This window comes from Oryx dammah, unplaced genomic scaffold (assembly GCF_014754425.2).
Source record: "Oryx dammah isolate SB20612 unplaced genomic scaffold, SCBI_Odam_1.1 HiC_scaffold_17, whole genome shotgun sequence".
NCBI lineage: Eukaryota > Metazoa > Chordata > Mammalia > Artiodactyla > Bovidae > Oryx > Oryx dammah.
The window spans coordinates 11,004,213-11,026,673 of record NW_024070201.1 but is presented as its reverse complement, the minus strand read 5'-3'; positions in this window follow the sequence as shown (position 1 = coordinate 11,026,673).

Sequence of the window (22,461 nt, the reverse complement as noted above, 5' to 3'; positions counted from 1 at the left end):
ATTTATGTCTTTTACTAGTACCAATGCATTCTTGAATTTAATATGTCAGATTTGTTTAATGGCTATCAAAATATCCCATCTTAGCATATTAACAATTTCATATTCTCCATAAAGTACTTAATAGGTATTGGATTTCCTGATTTACTTGTTTCTGTTTCTAGGCTTTATATATTTTGCCCTTATGGTCCATCTTTTCATGGGCCACTATGCTGCTTTAATTATAGAGGCTTACAAATGTTTTAACACCTGTGAAAGATGTTTGCTCTTTCACTGACCTCTTTATTAAATATCTTTTAATATTGGATGTTAATGTTGGTTCTCTATGTGAACAACAGAATTATTTTACAATACCTAGGATAAAGAATAAAACTCACTTCTGTTTATATGTGGATTACACTAAAATTTCATATTTGTATGGGAGAAATTAACAATTATATATTACTAAAATAGCCTTTCCTCATCAAAAAAAAAAAAAAGTTGTCTTCAAATTCACGCAAGTGTATTGTGTATATTTTGTGTGACATTATTTTGACCACTTGATATGAAGAGCCAACTGACTCATAGGGAAAGACCCTGGGAAAGAATGAGGGCAGGATGAGAAGAGGATGACAGAGGATGAGATGGTTGGATAACATTACCTGCTCAATGGACATGAGGTTGAGCAAACTCTGGGAGATATTGAAGGACGGGGAACCCTGGCATGCTGTGGTCCATGGGGGTCACAAGTCGGACACAACTTGGTGACTTAACAACTTTATATTACTTTTTTCTTACTTTTATCTTTAATGTTTCATTAAAGCATAAAAAATTGTAAGAAAGTACATAGTAAGGTATGCAAAGTAAGGAAATCTTTTTGCTTCACATCAAGTGGTACATGATATAAATTTTTATATCTCTTTACAAGTGAAATGCACCTTGATTTTTAGCACAGTAAGGTTACTTATACTTAAAACTTCATATTCTGCTTATTAGAAGCAAGTCACTATGCACTGTCCACTTTCAAAGAGAAAGGAATTAAGCTATTCCCCACACATTTCCAAGAAATTTCTGGTGCTCTTCCTGAAAGAATCGCCAGGAAATGTGTGGAAAACTCCCTATATCTGAGGTTGTCATAGGCTTCATACTCACATATTTTGTAACACTTGGATGTTAACAAGTCATTAGAAATCTCTAATGTGGCAAGCTAAGACAGAATTAACAGGCTGTCTCTCCAAAGTAATCGTATTTTGGGTATAATTTCTTCTTTAAGGCACCAGTTCTTTTCTTCTCATTTTTGGAATTCATGTGTGTGTCGGTGTGTTAGTTACTCAGTTGTGTCTGACTCTGTCCATGGGAATCTCCAGGCAAGAATACTGAAACCTGAAATGAGATGTCACTCCCTTCTCTGGGGGATCTTCCTGACCAAGGGATCAAATCCATGTCCTTCATTACAGGAAGATTCTTTACTGTCTGAGCCAATATCACAAATAAATTTGTATCTTCATTTCATATAAAACTTATACTCTATGTTTTCTAACATTTTATTTCTCTGTGATTCACTCTAAATATTTATTCAATTATCTCTTTCTGTTTCCTATTTTTTTTCTACTGCTCTGCTTAATCTATTAAACTTATAACTGAATTATTAAACTGTTATTGTGAATTTTACATTTTAGCTTTAAATTTTCTACTGTTTTTCTTAGAATTTTCATTTTCTCTAGCAGTCATTTGGGTATTAAAACTATCTGTTTATATTACTGAAAAGTTATTCTGAAATTATTATCTGACAATAGGCTATTCCTATGGTTTGTATGCTTCCTAGGTTTTTGTTTTTATCTCATCTTCTTAGTCAACTTGATATTTCTATTGAGTTTTGGTCAATATATACAAAATGAAAATATATTTCATGTTTTTAGTTAAAATTATTTTTTAACTATCTAATAACCCTAAATTCATGCAGGAAACAAAAAACAATTTGAATATATGTGTCAATCCTAGTGTCTCTTCATTGGCATTTTGGGATTCCACAGGAAAACTTGGGATTTTACTAGGATCTCCAAACTTTAGTGAGCTCTAAAATTTATTTTGTACCTGACTCATGCATCCATGAAGCATTCTGTCTTCTCATTGTTGTGTTACTATTTTAGGAAATAGAAAACTCCTTAAAGTTTAAATTAGCCCAGATACTAATCTTGCTCCTCTAGATATATTTCTTTGTTTCTGATGAATTGATTTTCTATTCATTTGACAAGTGTCTGATGCACGTTTTTATTTTGTTCATTTCTTTTCTCATTGTTCATGACAAGAGTTATTGTAAAAGGCAATCTACTCTGCCATTCTCATAGGCATATATTTTTGGTATCATTTTACATATACTATTTTTTTATCTGAGTGGACATGTTTTTAAATAGTTGCATCAAAAATATGCAATTTGAAACTGTCCATCTAGATGAGACAGTGATAGTTGTTAGTAAAACTGAATGATTAATAAAGCTTTGATGCACATTATGAAACAATGATCAAAAATGGCTTCTATATTTCCAGTACAAAAGACAGTAGATATCAATTAAGTAGAAAAAGAATGAATGTTCAAGTTATTGTACAATTGTTCTCATTTCACATGCTACCAAAGCAATGCTCAAAATCCTTTAAGTGAGGTTTCAGCAATACATGAACCAAGAACTTGCAGAAGTACAAGTTGGGTTTAGTAAAGGCAGAGGTCCAGATCAAACTGCTAACATTTGTTGGATCATAAAGAAAGTAAGGGAATTAAAAAAAAAAAATCGACTTCTGCTTCATTGACTACTCCTGTGACTGTATAGATCACAACAAACAGAGATGAGAATACCAGACCTCCTTACTTGTCTCCTGGGAAACCTGTATACAGGTGAAAAAGCAACAGTTAGAACCAGACAATGGTATGGTTTTTCCAGTATTACTATATATATGTGAGAGTTGGTCCATACAGAACTCTAAGTGCTGAAGAGTTGATGCTTTCGAATTGTGGTCCTGGAGAAAATTCTTGAGAGTTCTTTGAAATACAAGGAGATTTAACTAGTCATTTTTAAAGGAAATCAACCCTGAATATTCATTGGAAGAACTGATGCTGAAGCTGAATATACATGGCCACCTGATGCAAAGTGCTGACTCATTGGAAAAGGCCCTCATGATGGGGAAAAAATGAGGGCAAGATGAAAAGGGGGCAGCAGAAATAAGATGGTTTGATAGCATCATCAACTCAATGGACAAGAGTCTGAGCAAATTCCAGGATATAGTGAAGATAGGGAAACCTGACATGCTGCTGTCCATGGGGTCACAAAGTGTTGGATGAAAGTTAGTGACTGAACAACACATGGGAAAACAGGATTATAATTAAGTCAAGAAAAGCAGTGAACCAATTAGAACTGCTATGAAATACTACACTCAAGATTTATCATATGCTAGGATGACTCCTATTTGAAAAGAAAAAACAACACATAAACACATATTTATGTGTGAAACTAAACTTAATTATATATATTTTTAAATGTGGAATAAATTATATATGCCCATAAGCTTTTATTCCATTTTTTTTTACAGCTTCCCAAAGTACTTTGCTTTATCTTTATATTTATAATTCAGAGTGCAAAATGAGTATTTTAATCAATATTAAGGTAATTTCAAGTGGATATTATCATGAAATTTAGAAATTTTAAAAATTCATCACGAGTTACACACACTCTTATTTTAGCATCTGAAGCTCATTCATTTAAAAAGAATTTTTCTCTTTTACTTTATTAGTAAATTCTTGTGCTTCAAAAATTCTGAGATATTAGTCAGTTATATGGCATGATTTTTATTCTAGTTTTGTTTTAAAATGGACAAGGACTAAAAGTAATACAAGAAAAATTCTCTTGACCTGGAAAGAGAAGAGTTTCAATTAAGATTTTAACAAATTGTGCAAGCCTGTTAGTATTTAATTCAGACTGTTGGAAAATTTTCATAAAATATTGTATTTTTGAATATGAATGGTTTTAAATAAGAATGATTAACATTTTGATAAATTGTTCACCAATTAAATTTTAGAAAGAAATGAAAGCTAAAAGGGAATTATAAAAATGGGAGGGAAATCCCTCTGATTTTAATGTATTTCTAAAAAGCTAACAATATTCTCTTTCATGTCATTCATAAAAATGTGGTGCTTCCTCGGTGGCTCGAACAGTAAAAAATCTGCCTGCAATGAAACAGATCTGGGTTCAATCCCTGGGTTGAGAAGATCCGCTGGAGAAGGGAATGGCCACCCACTCCAGTATTCTTGCTTGGAGAATTCCATGGACAGAGGCGCCAGCCTGGCAGATTACAGTCCATAGGGTCACAAAGAGTCAGATACCACTGAGTGACTCACGCAAAACCCAGAGGGATGGTATGGGGAGGGAGGGGGGAGGGGGTTCAGGACTGGGAACATGTGTGCACCTGTGGTGGATTCATGTTGATGTATGGAAAAAATAATACAATATTGTAAAGTAATTAGCCTCAAATTAAAATAAATAAAGTTAAAAAAAAAAAAAACAAACTTGTGCAGGTAACTTTTGTACAACCAAAGCTGTAGATATAGCAACTGCATGATGTTTGCTTGTAGTTCAGTTCAATTCAGTCACTCAGTAGTGTCCAACTCTTTGCGACCCCATGAATTGCAGCACGCCAGGCCTCCCTGTCCATCACCAACTCCCAGAGTTCACTCAGACTCACGGCCATCGAGTCAGTGATGCCATCCAGCCATGTAATCCTCTGTTGTCCCATTCTCCTTCTGCCCCCAATCCCTCCCAGCATCAGAGTCTTTCCCAATGACTCAACTCTTCGGATGATGTGGCCAAAGTACTGGAGTTTCTGCTTTAGCATCATTCCTTCCAAAGAAATCCCAGGGTTGATCTCCTTCAGAATGGATTGGTTGGATCTCCTTGCAGTTCTAGGGACTCTCAAGAGTCTTCTCCAACACCACAGTTCAAAAGCATCAATTCTTCGGTGCTCAGCCTTCTTCACAGTCCAGCTCTTACATCTATACATGACCACAGGAAAAACCATAGTCTTGACTAGATGGACATTAGTCGGCAAAGTAATGTCTGTGCTTTTGAATATGCTATCTAGGTTGGTCATAACTTTTCTTCCAAGGAGTAAGCGTCTTTTAATTTCGTGGCTGCAATCACCATCTGCAGTGATTTTGGAGTCCCCAAAAATAAAGTCTGACACTGCTTCCACCGTTTCCCCATCTATTTCCCATGAAGTGATGGGACCGGATGCCATGATCTTCGTTTTCTGAATGGTAAGCTTTAAGCCAACTTTTTCACTCTCCCCTTTCACTTTCATCAAGAGGCTTTTTAGTTCCTCTTCACTTTCTCCCATAAGATTGGTGTCATCTACATATCTAAGGTTATTGATATTTCTCCCAGCAATCTTGATTCCAGCTTGTGTTTCTTCCAGTCCAGCATTTCTCATGATGACGGTTGCTTGTAAAGTATAGCCTTATCTTATTATAAATGATATATATTTATGTAAAAGGTAAATGATCGCATTGAACACTCAAGTTATATTGTATAAGTGATTTTGATTTCAATTTGAGCAGTCTTATTATAAAATCTTTTAAATAAAATCATATTTTTGCAAATTTGATTGCCTAATGCTCATTGTTAAAATAAATTTTAATTCTTATATATCAGCTTATCTACAAGTACCTGAACCAAAGTAATATATTGAGTTCATATTTTGTAGGATAGGTATAACATATTTTTCTATACTACACTAAATATATAGTTGCATCTATTTCTATACAAATTTTAAAATGTATTATATTGAAATTTTTAATCTATATCATTATTTACAACCCATTTAAACATTTGACTGTACCTTAAGTCAAGACCAAAGAAAAAAGAATCTGATACAATGTATTAGATAAAGGAGCAAAGTGCAAATTGTATATATATATATCTATATATATATTGTAAATAATTTGATGCTTATATATTTTGCATATAGTGTATGCATAAGTATACATACAGAACTCTTTTATGTATGTAAAACACATATATAACATATATATGCTTATATACCACACATACTTGCAATTGTTCAATGATTATGAAATATATGGTACATCCCTTAACAGAGTAACAAGTGAGTGATTGTACTTATCTTCATACATATATGCAATAATGGCATATGTGTGTGTGTATGAGTGCTCAGTTGTTTCCAACTCTTTGTAGCCCCATGGACTGTAGCTAACCCATATTCCTTTGTCCATGGACTTTTCCAGGCTAGAATACTGGAGTAGGTTGCCATTTCCTTCTTCAGTGGATAGTCCTGATCCAGGGATGAAATGCACATCTCTTGTGTCTCCTGCATTTTCAGGTGAATTCTTTACCACTGCACAATCTGGGAATGTATGCACATTAATGCCATACATCCATAAATAAGTTCATGGAGATTATTTAGAAGTGAATTTTAAATTATTGGAAGGTATACATATTTAAATGTATTAGATAGAACCACAAATACTTAACCAGTGAATATATATGAAATACCTCAGGAAAAAGAAAAATGTCAAATAAATAACCTAACTCTACACCAAAAGCAACTAGAAAAGGAAGAAATTAAGAACCCCAGGGTTAGTGGAAGGAAAGAAATCTCAATAATTAGGACAGAAATGCAAACGAAACAAAAGAGACCATTGCAAAAATCAACAAAGCCAAAAGCTGGTTCTTTGAGAAGTTAAATAAAATTGGCAAACTATTAGCCAGAATCATCAAGAAACAAAGGGAGAAATTTTAAATAAACAAAATTTGAAATGAAAATGGAGAGATCACAACAGACAACACAGAAATAGAAAAAAAATCATTAGAGACTACTATCAGTAACTATATGCTAATAAAATGGACAACTTGGAAGAAATGGACAAATTCTTAGAAAAGTACAACTTTCCAAAATTGAACCAGGAAGAAATGAAAAATTTTAACAGACCCATCAAAAGCACAAAAATCCAAACTGTAATCAGAAAACTTCCAGCAAACCAAAGCCCAGGACCAGGTGGCTTTACAGCTGAATTCTACCAAAAATTTAGAGAAGAGCTAACACCTATCCTACTCAAACTCTTCCAGAAAATTGGAGAGGAAGGTAAACTTCCAAACTCATTCTATGAGGCCACCATCACCCTAATACGAAAACCTGACAAAGATGCCACACACACAAAAAGAAAACTACAGGCCAATATCACTGGTGAACATACATGCAAAAATCTTTTAAAAATTCTAGCGATCAGAATCCAACAACATATTAAAAAGATTCTACATCGTGACTAAGTGGGCTTTATCCCAGGGATGCAAGGATTCTTCAATATCTGTAAATCAATCAATGTAATACACCACATTAACAAATTGAAAAATAAAAGCCATATGATTATCTCAATAGATGCAGAAAAAGCCTTTGACAAATCCAACATCCATTTATGATTTAAAAAAAAAAAAAAAAAAAAACCTCCAGAAAGCAAGAATAGAAGGAACATACTTCAATGTAATAAAAGCTATATATGACAAACTCACAGCAAACATTATCCTCAGTGGTGAAAAATCGAAAGCATTTCCCCTAAAGTCAGGAACAAGACAAGGGTGCCCACTCTCACCACTACCATTCAACATAGTTTTGGAAGTTTTGGCCATAGCAGTCAGAGCAGAAAAAGAAATAAAAGGGATCCAGATTGGAAAAGAAGATGTAAAGTCTCACCGTTTGCAACTGACAAGATCCGCTACATAGACAACCCTAAAGACTCCACCAGAAAATTACTACAGCTAATTAATGAATATAGTAAAGTTTCAGGGTATAAAATCAACACACAGAAATCCCTTGCATTCTTATACATTAACAATGAGAAAACAGAAAGAGAAATTAAGGAACCAATTCCATTCACCATTGCAACAAAAAGAATAAAATACTTAGGAATATAACTAACTAAAGAAAAAAGAAAGACCTATATATGGAAAATTTTAAAACACTGGTGAAAGAAGTCAAAGAGGACACAAATAGATGGAGAAATATACCGTGTTCAAGGATCAGAAGAATCAATATAGTGAAAATGAGTATACTAGCCAAAGCAATCTATAGATTCAATGAAATCCCTATCAAACTACCAATGGTATTTTTCACAGAACTAAATCAAATAATTTCACAATTTGTATGGAAATACAAAAAATCTCAAATAGCCAAAGCCATCTTGAGAAAGAAGAATGGACCTGGAGGAATCAACCTGCCTGACTTCAGGCTCTACTACAAAACCACAGACATCAAGAAAGTATAATACTGGTACAAAGACAGAAATATAGATCAATGGAACAAAATTGAAAGCCCAGAGATAAATCCACGCACCTATGGTCACCTTATCTTCGACAAAGGTGGCAAGAATATACAATGGAGAAAAGACTATTTCTTTAACAAGTGGTGCTGGGAAAACTGGTCAATGACTTGTAAAAAAGTGAAACTAGAACACTTCCTAACACCATACACAAAAATAAACTCAAAATGGACTAAAGATCTAAATGTAAGGCCATAAACTATAAAACTCCTAGAGGAAGACATAGGCAAAACACTCTCCGACATAAATCACAGCAGGATCCTCTATGACCCACCTCCCAGAATATTGGCAATAAAAGCAAAAATGAATAAATGGGACCTAATTAAATTAAAAGCTTTCACACAACAAAGGAAACTATAAGCAAGGTGAAAAGACAGACTTCAGGATGGGAGAAAATAATAGTAAACAAAGCAACAGACAAAGAATTAATCTCAAAAATATACAAGCAAAACTGTAGCTCAATTCCAAAAATATAAACGACCCAATCAAAAAATGGGCCAAAGAACTAAACAGACATTTCTCCAATGAAGACATACAGATGGCTAACAAACAAATGAAAAGATGCTCAACATCATTCATTATCAGAGAAATGCAAATCAAAATCACAATGAGGTACCATTTCACGCCAGTCAGAATGGCTGTGATCCAAAAGTATACACGCAATAAATGTTGGAGAGGGTGTGGATAAAAGGGAACCCTCTTACACTGTTGGTGGGAATGCAAACTAGTATGGCTGCTATGGAAGACAGTGTGGAGATTCCTTAAAAAACTGGAGATAGAACTGCCATATGACCCAGGAATCCCACTGCTGGGCATACACACCAAGGAAACCAGAATTGAAAGTGACATATGTACCTCAATGTTCATCGCAGCACTGTTATAATAACCAGGAAATAGAAGCAAACTAGATGTCCATCAGCAGATGAATGGATAAGAAAGCTGTGGTACATATACACAATGGAGTATTATGTATCATTAAAAAGAATACATTTGAATCAGTTCTAATGAGGTGGATGAAACTGGAGCCTATTATACAGAGGGAAGTAAGCCAGAAAAAAAAAAAAAAAAACCAATACAGTATACTAATGCATATATATGGAATTTAGAAAGATGGTAATGATAACCCTGTATACGAGACAGCCAAAGAGGCACAGATGTATAAAACAGTCTTTTGGACTCTGTTGGAGAAGGCGAGGATGGGATGGTTTGTGAAAATGGCATTAAACATGTATATTATAATATGTGAAGAGAATCGCCAGTCCAGGTTTGAGGCATGATACAGGGTGCTTGGGGATGGTGCACTGGGATGACCCAGAGGGATGGGATGGGGAGGGAGGTGGAAGGGGTTTCAGGATGAGAAACACATGTACACCTGTGGTGGATTCATGTCAATGTATGGTAAAACCAATATAATATTGTGAAGTAATTAGCCTCCAAAAAATTTAATTAATTAATTAATTTAAAAAAGAAAGAAACAAGGATTTCAAATTTTTAGCTAACATATTATTTTTGTCTATACATACATAACAAAAGCTAACTTCTGTATCAAGATAAGTAAATAATAAAAGGCAAAATAAATGATAAATTATGAGATCCTTTAGAAAGGATCTCTACTTATGTATATAAAATATATGTTGGTTATTACATATAATAAGTGACAACCTATTTGTTTTCAAGTGGCAGAAGACTCAAGATGAGCTATATTTTAGTTCTATTTACGCCCAAATTAGGAAAATAATCAGTTATCAAATGTGCTAATGTGAAAGTCTTGCAATTATTTATTTGTGTTTGTGAATGAGAAAAATCAATCTATAAAAGTTGATTTTATTTTTTCTGAGCTAAAATTATGCTCACCTCAATTTATATATATATATATATATATATATATATATATATGTATAGTACCACTTTTCTCTTCCAAAGAGTAATTTATATATGTCTTTCCAGGATTATGTTATAATAATATTGATATTACATCTTTTATAACATGGAAATCTAGGCCCACATCTAGTTCTTGCAATACTGATAAAGATAAATAGAATCATTTTAAAATTTGTTTACACATTGCCATGTTACAAGAGAATATAGGACTTTTCTGTATATAATTATTCCTTGTTTGTTTCCAGTCTTTTGAGACTTATTTATACTATTTAATTTTTCCCTTTAAAATACCTCAACTGCATTCTTTACATAAAACTATATATGTTCAATATCTTTTTACTTAAGGGTAGCATTTATTGCATCCAATTCTAGTACTGAATGTTTTATTCCATTTTTTTTCTTTCATTCATGAAGCAGAAAAGTTTGTTCTCATTTTAGAGGGGAAAAAATAGTTCTTAAGCAAATTGTCTAATGATATATAAATTACATATTTATATATCCAGCTAATTAAAAATGAAATGTATATAAAACATAGCACACTTTATGGATAAAACAAAACTTAAATGTACAGATATTTTTATTAATAAATTAATAAGGAAAAATTATTCTTATTAAATCAAATCCAAGTATAAAAAGAAATCCTTCATCTAGAATATACAGAAAATCCTAAATTTGACTGATATTTATATAAGCTGGCTAATGAAGATCAGGTAATAATGTATATACAGACCAGAAAAATTCCAAAAAGACATGGCAGTCTACATTTCTGGGAAAGATATAAGAGAAATTATTTGGCAGCAATCAGAGACACACCAGGCATGAACAAAGTCACCTTGGAAAAAGTGTAATACAAATAGCTAAATCAGATGGCATCTTAAAATAACCTAGGTTAAAGTTTATAACCAAAATGAACTGATACATCTATATCTGAACTTCTAGACTATTTGAAATGAACACACATATGCACACACACACACACACACACACATATATACACACAACTATTTGTATACACAAGAAATTTAGATGGCCCATGTCATTTTGCCATTATATATTTTTTTCCTTAAACATATTTTTAGTCGAATGAAACATTCAAATATATTTTGTTAGCAAAAATTATTGATTGAGTTTTCTATAGTGATTTGGAATTAAATTTCAGATAATACAAATTAAGAAATAATTACAATACCTGAAAGGAGTCTGAAGCAGGGTGGATTTTTTCTCTTGGAATTTTGTATATATATAATTTATCTAATTTTGATAAAATTCAAGCTTAATTTGAAATCATTCATTTAAATTAAAGTATCACTGTATTTGGTTTCTTGAGGGCAACTGAAGAAAAAAAAAATCTTTTTATGAGCGGGTATTAAAAGAAGCATAAATTTGTCATTACAAAAATATTGTTGGCCCCAAAAAATAGAATTATAAATGAATATGCTTTATGACTACCTTTGTTGGCAATTTGATCTCTGGTTCCTCTGCCTTTTCTAAAACCAGCTTGAACATCTGAAAGTTCTCAGTTCACGTAGTGATGAAGCCTAGCTTGAAGATTTTTGAGCATTACTTTATTAGCATGTGAGATGAGTGCAATTGTGTGATAGTTTGAGCATTCTTTGGCATTGCCTTTCTTTGGGATTGGAATGAAAACTGGGTTTTCCAGCCCTGTGGCCACTGAAGAGTTTTCCAGATTTGCTGGCATATTGAGTGCAGCACTTTAACAGCATCATCTTCTAGGATTTGAAATGGCTTACCTGGAATTCCATCACCTCCACTAGCTTTGTTCGAGTGATGCTTCCTAAGGCCCACTTGACTTCATACTCTAGGTGCTATTGGTAAAAAATGAATCCATCTGCCAATGCAGGAGATGCAAGGGATGGGTTTGATCCCTGTGTTGGGAAGTTTCCCTGGAGAAGGAAGTGGCAACCCACTCTAGTATTCTTGCCTAGAAAATTCCATGGACAGAGGAGCTTGGTGGGCTACAGTTGATGGGGTTGCAAAGAGTTGGACAAAACTGAGTGAGCACAGTATAATATATGATTAATGTCCTACATATGTAGTTCATAGAGGACTTTGAATCAAAATGAAGCTTATTCCATTTTTATACTTATCTCAAATGTCTAAATCAGTTTTCTGAATACATATTAATGATAGTCATGTCATCATAAAAAGCAAATCTCTTGACAATCCTTACATGGATTCATTCTACAAGTAAAATCATATGTATCATCAAAAATACCAGGCTTGCCACCAGTTAGTTCATCTCATTTTTTTTGTTCCTTTTGGCCCACATGAAACCTTACAGATAAATCAGCCCAACAAAATTACAGTGCACTGACATGTTTTTATGGCATATACTTAAAATTTAATTATATGAGATTAGATTTTATTTCTTAATGCATTGTGCCACTAACACTCAAAACCACTGATAGAATATCAGTATGCTATTAAAAGCTACAAATGTGAAAGGCCACATAATGTAGAGCTCTGTGGCTCCAAGAAAATGGTATTAACAGAGAACAGCTTCTGAAAAGATTTGTATAACCTTATACATTTCAGAGTTGAAAAGTAGTTGTAATGATATCATTCCAGAAACACTTAGGGACATGTTAAGAAATATTACACCAATTACTTTTATATTCTGTTATGGTCAAAATCTTGGCAACTCTTTAAAGTGTTTAACTAAGGAAGTATTTAAAAAAACATCCCTTGACTAAAGTTTATGCATACTGCTACAAAAAAACAAAAACAAAAACAAAAACAGGACTTATTAATGTATTTGAAATCATTAGAACTCCAGCTGACTTTGGACAAAATAAAACCAATTTTATCAAGGATGAGAAAACTTAGAGTTTAGAAGTCCATTGTTAGAAGAGTGGATGAAAAAATGGATAATTAATATTTAGCACTATATATTATTATTTTCATTCTACTCAAGAATAACTATTTTATAATATTAAGCATACAAAATGCTTTACTTATAATATCTAAAGGACACTGATGAAACTTTCAAATGGCAAATAGCAAAACAGAGTTCTTTATTTTTTAAAGAATCATGATCCTAATCTATTCTCCATTTTAGCAGACTAGAAAACAATGCTCCATTAATTTTATCCAATTTTTAAGAAAATAAGTAAATCATCTTTCCTTGTAAAGAGGATCCTGTCATTGATTAACTTGTGAAAAAATTTTCTGATATTTGATATTTTCAGCAAAGTTTTCATCTTTATGATTTTTTTTCCTCTCTTTACATAAATATATTACTGAAATACATTCATGTCAAAGTTGGAATCCAGACATCATTGTGAACTGCTCTTTTCTTACATATAGTCAATTACAGATTTTTTGACCTAAGACAAATAGATATTTCATAAACATGAATGGGTATATTAGGGATCATCAGAAAATTGCAACTTGGGGCCTGCAACCATGACAATCCATGTGAAAAGATTCCCCAAGGCAAGAAAAGAGGAATGCTTTTATAGAGGAGAAAGGAAAATTGAAAGTTTATAGTAAACAGAATCCATGGTTTTTCATTAACTGAGTTCCTGCCAGGAATATAGTGTCTTTCTTCTTACCCTTGGGCTCAACTATCATCTCAGGGCACAAGAGCTTGCTATTCTGATCTCCCAAATCTATTTAATTGAGGATTACTTTTATTTTTTTAAAAATGGGTGGCTTATACTTTTGCAAAGAATGGTAGAAAACATTTAAATGAGTGTTTGAATAGGAATTAAATTTGAATAATTTTTTTTCTTTTTAGAACATTTGAGTTTATATTAAGAATATCAAAGCCTACAGTTATTGCCTACACATTGATGTTATCATTTAGATACACTGTTTCTTAAAAATGTTCGTAGATTCTACCTGCTTGTTTAAGCATTCTTTGGTATTAGTATATTTTGAATGTAGTACATTCAACTAAATTAATGTCTTAGAGCTGAACATAAACTTACCTGATTATATAATTCATCATCTAACAAATCTTTTATTACTTAACAATCTCTCTAACTCCTTTCTTGGGTTTCTCTGGTGACTATGTAGTAAAGCCACAATCCACCTGCCAATGGAGACCCTAGTTTGATCCCTGGGTCAGGGAAGATCTCCTGTGGTAGGAAATAGCAACCCCCTGCAGTATTCTTGTCTGGAAAATCCCATGGACAGAGGAGCCTGGCAGGCTACAATCCATGGAGTCATAAAATAGTTGGATAAGGTTTAGTGATTAAACAACAACAACAATCTCTTTCTTAACACCTCTATTCCCTTATTTCTCTTTTGTTTATGTGAAGTGAAGTCACTCAGTCGTGTCTGACTCTTTGCGACCCTGTGGACTGTAGCCTACCAGGCTCCTCCATCCATGGGATGGGACTCTCCAGGCAAGAATACTGGAGTGGGTTGCCATTTCCTTCTCCAGGGGATCTTCCTGACCTAGGGATCGAACCCAGGTCTCCCACATTGCAGGCAGATGCTTTAACCTGTGAGCCACCAGGGAAGCTAGCCAAAACCTAATTTTGGCATTGTCAACTTGCCAAAATTTGAAAATTTTCACTCTTCTATACACTTTTCATGGTAGAAAATGTCACTGTTCTTTGCATGATTTAGTCACTAAGTCATGTCCAACTCTTGAGAACTCATGGGCTGTAGCCTCCTAGGCTCCATTGTCCATGGGATTCTCCAGGCAAGAATACTGGAGTGGGTTGCCATTTCCTTCTCCAGGGGTTTTATATATAGTCATTCTTTAAATTATCTCTATGTGTTTAGAGAAAGGCATTCAAATTGGGTCCAAAAATATGTCATTAATATTTCTGGCATGTGGGTGGATGAAAGCATGAGAGAGACAGTCATTCTCTATTACACACTGCTAGAGCTATTCTAGACACGTCAACACATCATGTTTTATATCTCATACTCAAAGTCCAATATTTCAGCAGCAAATGTCATAAATTTGATTCACATCTTTGGTTCACTTTACATTAGCTTCATTTATTTTTTTTTAATTTTTATTTTTACTTTATTTTAATTTACAATACTGTATTCATTTTGCTGTGCATTGACATGAATCCACCAAACATTAGCTTTAAATTGAAAAAGACACTCTTTTAAGATAGATTTTTCTAAAGAAATATTAAACCATCATTCAACATCTGAGGTCTTTTCTGTAAAAGTTATAAAATTCTCAGTGACTTTCTTTTACAAAGTATGCTTTAAAAAAATAAACCAATAATTATATGTTTATTATCCAGTAATTGTTCACTATGTGTTAGGCATTGTGCTACTCACCATGCACATATTATTATTTTAACCACTACACTCATGAAAATTATAGTCATCTTTATACTGATAAGAAAAAAGTACCTTAAATAACTTTACACAGCTAGCATATCAGAGTGGGAATTTGAAATGAATTAACTCTTCCAACAACACAAGAGAAGACTCTATACATGGACATCACCAGATGGCCGACACCAAAATCAGATTGATTATATTCTTTTCAGCCAAAGATGGACAGCTCTATACAATCAGCAAAACCAAAACTGGGAGCTAACTGTGGCTCAGATCATGAACTCCTTATTGCAAAATTTAGACTGAAATTGAAGAAAGTGGAGAAAACCACCAGACCATTTGGGTATGACCTAAAACAAAACCTTTATGACTATACAGTGGAAGTGAGAAATAGATTTAAGGGCCTAGATTTGATAGACAAAGTGTCTGATGAACTATGGATGGAGGTTTATGACATTGTACAGAGGACAGGAACCAAGACCACAACCAAGAAAAAGAAATGAAAAAATGCAAAATGGCTGTCTGAGGAGGCCTTACAAATAGCTGTGAAAAGAAGGGAAGTGAAAAGCAAAGGAGAAAAGAAAAGATATACCCATTTGAATGCAGAGTTCCAAAGAATAGCAAAGAGAGATAAGAAAGCCTTCAGCAGCAATAAGTGCAAATAAACAGAGGAAAACAATAGAATGGCAAAGACTAGAGATCTCTTCAATAAAATTAGAGATATGAAGGGACCATTTCATGCAAAGATGGGCTCAATAAAGGACAGAAATGGCATGGACCTAACAGAAGCAGAAGATATTAAGAAGAGGTGGCAAGAATACACAGAAGAACTGTACAAAAAAGATCTTCAAGACCCAGATAATCACGACGGTGTGATCACTCACCTAGAACCAGATATGCTGGAATGTGAAGTCAACTGGGCCTTAGAAAACATCACTATGAACAAAGCTAGTGGAGGTGATGGAATTCCAGTTAAACTATTTCAAATCCTGGAAGATGATGCTGTGAAAGTGCTGCACTCAATATGCCAGCAAATTTGGAAAACTCTGCAGTGGTCACAGGACTGGAAAAGGTCCGTTTTCATTCCAATCCCAAAGAAAGGCAATGCCAAAGAATGCTCGAACTACCGCACAATTGCACTCATCTCACATGCTAGTAAAGTAATGCTCAAAATTCTCTAAGCTAGGCTTCAGCAATACATGAACCGTGAACTTCTGGATGTTCAATCTGGTTTTAGAAAAGGCAGAGAAAAAAAAAAAAAAAAAGAAAGAAAAGAAAAGGCAGAGGAACCAGAGATCAAATTGCCAACATCCACTTGATCATGGAGAAAACAAGAGAGTTCCAGAAAAACGTCTATTTCTGCTTTATTGACTATGCCAAAGCCTTTGACTGTGTGGATTACAAGAAACTGTGGAGAATTCTGAAAGAGATGGGAATACCAGACCACCTGACCTGCCTCTTGAGAAATCTGTATGCAGGTCAGGAAGCAACAGTTAGAACTCGACATGAAATAACAGACTGGTTTCAAATAGGAAAATGAGTACATCAAGGCTATATATTGTCACCCTGATTATTTAACTTATATGCAGAGTACATCATGAGAAACACTGGGCTGGAAGAAACACAAGCTGGAATCAAGATTGCTGGGAGAAATATCAATAACCTCAGATATGCAGATGACACTACTTTTATAGCAGAATGTGAAGAGGAACTAAAAAGCCTCTTGATGAAAGTGAAAGTGGAGAGTGCAAAAGTTAGCTTAAACTCAACATTCAGAAAACGATGATCATGGCATCTGGTCCCATCACTTCATGGGAAATAGATGGGGAAAGAGTGGAAACAGTGTCAGACTTTATTTTGGGGGGCTTTAAAATCACTGCAGATGGTGATTGCAGCCATGAAATTAAAAGACGCTTACTCCTTGGAAGAAAAGTTATGACCAACCTAGATAGCATATTCTAAAGCACAGACATTACTTTGCCGACTAAGGTCCCTCTAGTCAAGGCTATGGTTTTCCCAGTGGTCATGTATGGATGCGAGAGTTGGACTGTGAAGAAGGCTGAGTACCGAAGAATTGATGCTTTTGAACTGTGGTGCTGGAGAAGACTCTTGAGAGTCCCTTGAACTGCAAGGAGATCCAACCAGTCCATTCTGAAGGAGATCAACCCTGGGATTTCTTTGGAAGGAACGATGCTAAAGCAGAAACTCCAGTACTTTGGCCACCTCATGTGAAGAGTTGACTCATTGGGAAATACTCTGATGCTGGGAGGGATTGGGGCCAGGAGGAGAAGGGGACAAAAGAGGATGAGATTGCTGGATGGCATCACTGACTCAATGGACATGAGTCTGAGTGAACTCCGGGTGTTGGTGATGGACAGGGAGGCCTGGTGTACTGTAATTCATTTGGTAGCAAAGAGTCGGACACGACTCAGCCACTGAACTGAACTGAATAAAGAAAGTCTGTCACTGTTTCCATTGTTTTCCCATTTATTGGACATGAAATGATGGAACTGGATGCCATCATCTTACTTTTCTAAATATTGAGTTTTAAGCAAACATTTTCACTCTCCTCTTTCACTTTCATCAAGAGGCTCTTTAGTTCTTCTTCACTTTCTGCCATAAACGTGGTATAATCTGCATATATGTTTATTGATATTTCTCCTGGCAATCTTGATTCCAGTTTGTGCTTCATCCAGCCTGGCATTTCACATTATGTGCTCTGAATATAAGAAAGGTGACAATATAAGATGAATGACAATATACAGCCTTGAGACACTGCTTTCCCAAATTGGAACCAGTCTGTTGTTCCATATCCAGTTTTAACTGTTGATTCTTGTCTGGCATACAGATTTCTCAGAAGGCAGGAAAGGTGGTCTGGTATTCCCATTTCTTTAAGAATTTTCTACAGCTTGTTGTAATCCACATTCAAAGGCTTTAACACAGTCAATAAAGCAGAACTAGATGCTTTCTGGAACTCTCTTACTTTTTTTAATGATCCAACAGATTGTTGCCTATTTTATGTCTAGTTCCTCTGCTATTTCTAAATCCACCTTGAACATCTGGAAGTTCACAGTTCATGTACTGTTGAGGTTTGGCTTGGAGAATTTTGAGCATTACTTTACTAGTGTGTGAGATGAGTGCAATTGTGTGGTAATTTGAACACTGTTTGGCATTGCCTTTCCTTGAGATTGGAATGAAAACTGACTTTTTCCAGTCCTGTGGCCACTGCTGAGTATTCCAAATTTGCTGGCATATTGAGTGCAGCACTTTCACAGCATCATCTTTTAGGATTTGAAACAGTTCCATCACCTCGACTAGCTTTGTTCGTAGTGATTTTTCCTAAGGTCCACTTGACTGCACCCCAGCATATCTGTCTCTAGGTGAGTAATCACACCATCATGGTTATCTGGGTCATGAAGATCTTTTTGGTATAGTTTTTCTGAGTATTCTTGCCACCTCTTCTTAATATTTTCTGCTTCTGTTAGGTCCATAACATTTCTCTCCTTTATTGTGCCCATCTTTGCATGAAATGCTCCCTTGGTATCTCTAATTTTCTTGAAGAGATCACTAGTCTTTCTCATTCTATTGTTTTCTTCTATTTCTTTGGATTGATCACTGAGGAAGGCTTTCTTATCTCTTTGCTATTCTTTTGAACTCTTCATAAAAATGGGTATATCTTTCCTTATCTCCTTTGCTCTAGCTTCTCTTCTTTTCTCAGTTATTTGTAGTACCTCCTCAGACAACCATTTTGCCTCTTTGTTTTCTTTTTATTGGTGATGGTTTTCATCATTGCCTCCTGTACAATATTATAAACCTCTGTCCGTAGCTCTTCAGCCAGTCTGTCTATCAGATCTAAGTCCTTGAATCTGCTTGTCACTTCCACTCTGTAATCATAAAGAATTTGATTTTTGTCATACTGAATGTTCTAGTGGTTTTCCCTACTTTCTTCAATTTAAGTCTGAATTTGGCAATAAGGAGTTCAAGTTCTGTGTGACCGTCAGCTCCCAGTCTTGTTTTTGTTGACTCTATAGAGCTTCTCAATCTTTGACTGCAAAGAATATAGTCAGTGTGATTTTGGTATTGACCATCTGGTGATTCCATGTATAGAGTTGTCTCTTATGTTGTTGGAAGAGTGTGTTTGCTATGACCAGTGAGTTCTCTCAGCAAAACTCTGTTAACCTTTGCCCTGCTTCATTTGGTACTCAAAATCTTTATTTAAGATAGATTATATGTTAAATTATTTTTTTCACTTTTTTAAAAATATAAATTTATTTATTTTGATTGGAGGTAAATTCTGGAGAAGGAAATGGCAACCCACTCCAGCACTCTTGCCTGGAAAATCCCATGGATGGAGGAGCCTGATAGGCTACAGTCCATAGGGTCGCAAAAAGTCTGACACGACTGAGTGACTTCACTTCTTGTACTTTAAGGAAAGGTAATTTTACTTTTAGAGGTTTAAAATTTAACATAAATATACACTGGAAACATGTATACAATTTTAACATAGTGTACTCTCTCTATTAATTTTTTGGGCTCCAAAATCACAGCAGATGGTGACTTCAGCCATGAAATCAAAAGATGCTTGCTCCTTGGAAGAAAAGTTATGACCAACATAGACAGCATATTAAAAAGCAGAGACATTACTTTTTCAGCAAAGGTCCATCTAGTCAAAGCTATGGTTTTTCCAGTAAGCATGTATGGGTGTGAGAGTTGGACTATAAAGAAAGATGAGTGCTGAAAAAATTGATGTTTTTCAACTGTTGGGGAAGACTGTTGAAAGTCACTTGGACTGCAAGGAGATCCAACCAGTCCATCCTAAAGGAAATCAGTCCTGAATATTCATTGAAAGGACTGACGCTAAAGCTGAAATTCCAATACTTTGGCCACCTGATGCAAGGAACAGACTCATGGGAAAATACCCTGATGCTGGGAAAGAGTGAAGGTGGGAGGAGAAGGGGATGAGTGAGGATGAGCTGGTTGGATGGCATCACGGACTCAATGGACATGAGTTTGAGTAAACTCTGGGAGATGGTGATGGCCAGGGAGGCCTGGCATGCTGCAGTCCATGGGGTCACAAAGAGTCGGAAACAAACTGAGGGACTGAACTGAACTGAACACTCTCTCTAACCTCTTATACGTTTTCTCACTAATGGAAAAGGTCAGTTTTCATTCCAATCCCAAAGAAAGGCAACGCCAAAAAATGCTTAAACTACCACACAATTGCACTCATCTCACACGCTAGTAAAGTAATACTCAAAATTCTGCAAGCTAGGCTTCAGCACTACATGAACCATGAACTTCCAGATGTACAAGCTGGTTTCAGAAAAGGCAGAGGAACCAGAGATGCAATTGCCAACATCTGCTGGATCATGGAAAAATCAAGAGAGTTCCAGAAAAACATATATTTCTGCTTTATTGATTATGCCAAAGTCTCTGACTGTGAGGACCACAATAAACTGTGGAAGATTCTGAAAGAGATGGGAATACCAGACCACCTAACCTGCCTCTTGAGAAATCTATATGCAGGTCAGGTAGCAACAGTTAGAACTGGACATGGAACAACAGACTGGTTCCAAATAGGAAAAGGAGTCCGTCAAGGCTGTATATTGTCACCCTGCTTATTTAACTTCTATGCAGAGTACATCATGAGAAATGCTGGGCTGGAAGAAGCACAAGCTGGAATCAAGATTGCTGGGAGAATTATCAATAACCTCAGATATGCAGATGACCCACCTTTATGGCAGAAAGTGAAGAAGAACTAAAAAGCCTGGTTGATGAAAGTGAAAGAAGAGAGTGAAAATGTTGGCTTAAAGCTCACCATTCAGAAAACTAAGATCATGGCATCTGGTCCCATCACTTCGTGGGAAATAGATGGGGAAACAGTGGAAACAGTGTCAAACTTTATTTTTGGGGGCTCCAAAATCACTGAAGATGGTGACTGTAGCCATGAAATTAAAAGATGTGTGCTCCTTGGAAGGAAAGTTATGACCAGCCTAGATAGCATATTGAAAAGCAGAGACATTACTTTGCCAACAAAGGTCCATCTAGTCAAGGCTATGGTTTTTCCAGTAGTCATGTATGGATGTGAGAGTTGGACTGTGAAGAAAGCTGAGCACCAAAGAATTGATGCTTTTGAACTGTGGTGTTGGAGAAGACTCTTGAAAGTCCCTTGGACTGCAAGGAGATCCAACCAGTCCATTCTAAAGGAGATCAGTCTTGCGTGTTCATTGAAAGGACTCGCACTGAAGGTGAAACTCCAATACTTTGGCCACCTGATGCAAAGATTTGACTCATTGGAAAAGACCCTGATGCTGGGAGAGGTTGGGGGCAGGAGCAGAAGGGGATGACAGAGGATGAGATTGCTGGTTGTCATCACCGACTTGATGGACATGTGTTTGAGTGAACTCTGGGAGTTGGTGATGGACAGGAAGGCCTAGCGTGCTTCAATTCATGGGGTCGCAAAGAGTTGGACATGACTGAGCGACTGAAGTGAACTGATCTGAAGTGAATGATAGAATGAAATTACCCAGTAATTGTGTTCTCATTTTACTTCTAAGATCAAACTCAAAGATGAGGAATAAATTCTTATATTAAACACTATCTATTATGGTAATGTGCCTTTCACCTTATTATTAGATACCATTCACATAGGTCTAAAATTGAATAGCTTTAAAGACAGTTTCTAAGGAAGCTGGTTTTCTGTAACAAAATTCTTAATTTTTAGACTTCCTAACTGAAGGAATGATGCTAAAGCTGAAACTCCAGTACTTTGGCCATCTTATGTGAAGAGCTGACTCATTGGAAAAGACTCTGATGCTGGGAGTGATTGGGAGCAGGAGGAGAAGGGGACGACAGAGGATGAGATGGCTGGATGACATCACTGACTAGATGGATGTAAGTCTGGGTGATCTCCGGGAGTTGGTGACGGACAGGGAGGCCTGGCGTGC